The sequence below is a fragment of the Mastomys coucha genome, unplaced genomic scaffold (genome assembly GCF_008632895.1).
Source record: "Mastomys coucha isolate ucsf_1 unplaced genomic scaffold, UCSF_Mcou_1 pScaffold22, whole genome shotgun sequence".
Lineage (NCBI taxonomy): Eukaryota > Metazoa > Chordata > Mammalia > Rodentia > Muridae > Mastomys > Mastomys coucha.
The window spans coordinates 14,370,920-14,374,385 of NW_022196905.1; positions in this window are offsets into that span (position 1 = coordinate 14,370,920).

Below are 3,466 nucleotides of genomic sequence, written 5' to 3' on the forward strand. Positions count from 1 at the left end.
ATTGATGCCTTCCTTTGCTTCCTGTTAATGGTTTGACACAGCTAGCTTAACTTCTATAGAGTTTGCTCATGTTATTTTGCCTATTTCAGTGGAATTTTTAGCTCAGAGAGTCAGGTTCCTTGTTTTGGGGTGTGCCAAAGAGAGGAGGTAAATTACATTCAAAACATACATATGGTTATGAGAAAAAGATGTGTCTGGGACCTCAAAAAATAGTTCCTCTGGAGAACATTCCACATTTCCATTTGAACAGTAAACTTCTCCCTATTTAATCTTCAGTGTTCTCACTGAGAGGGCTGAGAGAGTGAAATTCTTTGGGTTATTTGAGATGCCGTCTAACTGTATGTTATACTGTCTTTGAGGAAGAGAATGGCCAAAATGGCAAATATTAACACAAACAGTGTAGTCCCTTAGTTGGTATGGATCAATGAGTGACTGTCCTCTGGAGATGGAGAGGTATCACTTCAAGTGATTTAATTGGCAGTAACTCTGCTTGATGATTTAGGGTATGGCAGAATACCAGCCACCACCACCCCTTTTTCCTTCTGACTCACTCATTGATCAGAGCAGAAGGATTTCTCACTGTCTCCTCTTTCCTTTACAAGATGGGGAATGTCTACAAGAATGCAAGGCAGTTGAGAGGTGAAAGGGTCACCCAGCTGATTTCAGGGCCATACGTTTGCATTGGATTCTGTTTTATTTTTTATTCTCTAACACTTTCAAAATGTTCTGTCCAGTGATGTAGATCAACAAAGCAATCTACTTCTTGCCCCAATTTCTTTTTGAATGAATCCTATCATTTTAGTCTTTATCACATTCACAAAATAAATTAAAAGTTCTGATTTTTATGCCTTTTAAAAACATCAAAATGTCAGAGGTAGTACTTTTCTAATAACCTTGAAATTTTCCTGTGACTTCATCTTGCTTTCTTGTTTTTTGTTTGTATAACAGAATTATAGTCCAGTGAATTTTAATTAGAAATGATCCAGCCTTGGGTTTTAGGAGACATTGACTGCATTTATAGTCAGTCCACTTTTGTTTTTTTTTTTATTGTAGAAAGATGGATCTGAGGATCTTTTCTGAGTCAGCTTAGTTAGCTTCTAGCCTGCAGGATTTAGCCTCTGAATGTTTCATCACATAAAGATACATATTCCATTTAACTCTAGGTTCTAGGCTCCTAAAAAAATTCTAAATTGGAGTGTGAGAAAATGGATCAGTGAATAAGTTTTGACAACTTGAGTTCATGTAAAAAGCCAGATAGAGTAGCACACATGCCAACAATTCCAGTGTGCCCTTAGTAAAAGATGGGAGGTGGAGACTGGGTATTGGAGGTGTGCAGGCCAGCTAGCCATTCATTCATGTTCAGCAGTGAACAATTGAAACTTCATCTCAAGTAAGGCCAAACGTAAAGGCCCGTATCCTAGGGCCTATGTCCAGGGATGGTTTGTTTGTTTGGTTGTTTTCGCTTTTGTTTTTTGTTTGGTTTTGGTCTCAGTTTTGGATCTGATAATGGTACCAGGCCTGGTTTCATTTCATTTATGATAATGGTTTCACGTTTTGGAGAGGGCCTTAAGTCCAATCCAATCCGAGTGTGGTTGCCTTCTCCTATAATGCTCTTGTCACTGTTGCTCTAGTGAAGATGTCTTGTCAGGGTGATGAATTAGAACCTGAAGGAGATATGGAACATCATGAGAAGAAAACTGTCAGATGGTGCCTAGAGAACTATGGAATACTGAGAGCATAGTTAGTATTTCAATAAAAACCACAGAAGAAAAAATAGGCTTAGATCCACGGATGAATGATTGTTTCCTCTACTCTATCTTCCAGCCAAACATCTCTCCTTTCCATATGATCTATTCTGTTGGTTAGACATTGCACTGGGGTTTTTATTTGGCTTAATGAGTTTTCATTTCTTTCATAGTTTCATATTGGCTCTTCTTCAGTAATTCTGTCTCTATTGAATTCAATTTTTATATCTTGGATCTATTTTTATTAGAATTAGCTCTATTTTTTCCTGTGATTTTTTTGAGTTCTTTGAACATAGTTATAAGCATTCTTTTGAATTCTTTGTCCTGCAGATTTTCTAGGTTATGCTTAGAAGGGATCATCAAGAATAACCACTTCTGAACTACCTCTCCACCTAGGCTCTTAAAAGTAGTCCCTGATGTTTTCTTCACTTGACAGCCTGCCTCCTATGTTTTGGTAAAAGCAAATAATTTGGACAAAGCGAAGTCTATTGTCTTTCTTCAGTGTTTAATAGCCTCAGTTAAAAGGATGGAGTGACAATGAAAGACAAGGAAGGAATATTTAATCAATGTGACCACTTTGGAGAAACAAGTAGAGGTGACTATGGCCTGAGATCTAGATTCTTTTTTGTAGGTATCAACATGAACTTTCAAATTCAATCTAAAAAGTATTTTCAAAAGATGAGAAATATGTAACAATGCAGTTCTGGTAAAGATATTATCTCTTTGATCATTGTCTTAATTCTGGCTTTACAAGATAGTTCCTATTGCTTGAGGGTATAAATTGATTTTAAAAAATGATTCCAATTTTTTCAGGGTACAAGTTTTCTTATGGGATAATCACCTTCCTGTGAGATGGTAGAATGTTTACTGCAGGAATTAGAGGCATGATATACTTTTGTACTTTTGATGTGTTGTATATGCAAGTAAGTATATTTTGTATATCAATATAAGCAGTTTACAACTATATTCTTTTATTTCTGCTGCCTCTTTTAAAACACTAACAGGTTTTTCATGGTTTATATCTTAGCCAAACCTATGCAAGATACAAATCTATAAGTTTTCAGGAAAGTGTTCATTAAAAATATCTGTTTTCAAAGTTTACAAAGAAACTTAAAGTTTACACATAATTATAATGTGTTACATGAAATCATAATAGTAAATTTGGACAATTATTCATCTCTATTCTTTTAGTTTTAAATAAAGATAAAAGATGGCTCTCTCTCCTTTGCCTGCTTGCCCTGTGGGACTGAACAACTGCTTGGACCTCCATTCACAGCTGCTGCTGACCATTGTTGGGAGTTGGACTAAAATCTATGATTGTGGATTCCTCTGTGGGATTAGAAACCACGTCTGTTGTGATCGGAAAACTCCAGGAATAGCAGCAGAGATGGATGAACAGACTCTATTAGGGTTAAACCCAAATGCCGATTCAGACTTTAGACAAAGGGCCCTGGCTTATTTTGAGCAGTTAAAGATTTCCCCAGATGCCTGGCAGGTATGCGCAGAGGCTCTCGCACAGAAGACATACAGTGATGATCACATAAAGTTCTTCTGCTTCCAAGTATTAGAGCATCAAGTTAAATACAAGTACTCAGAACTAAGCACTGCTCAGCAACAGCTCATCAGGGAGATGCTTCTCTCATGGCTTCAGGCTCAGATGCTGAATCCGCAGGCAGAGAAGACCTTCATACGAAACAAAGCGGCCCAAGTCTTCGCCTTGC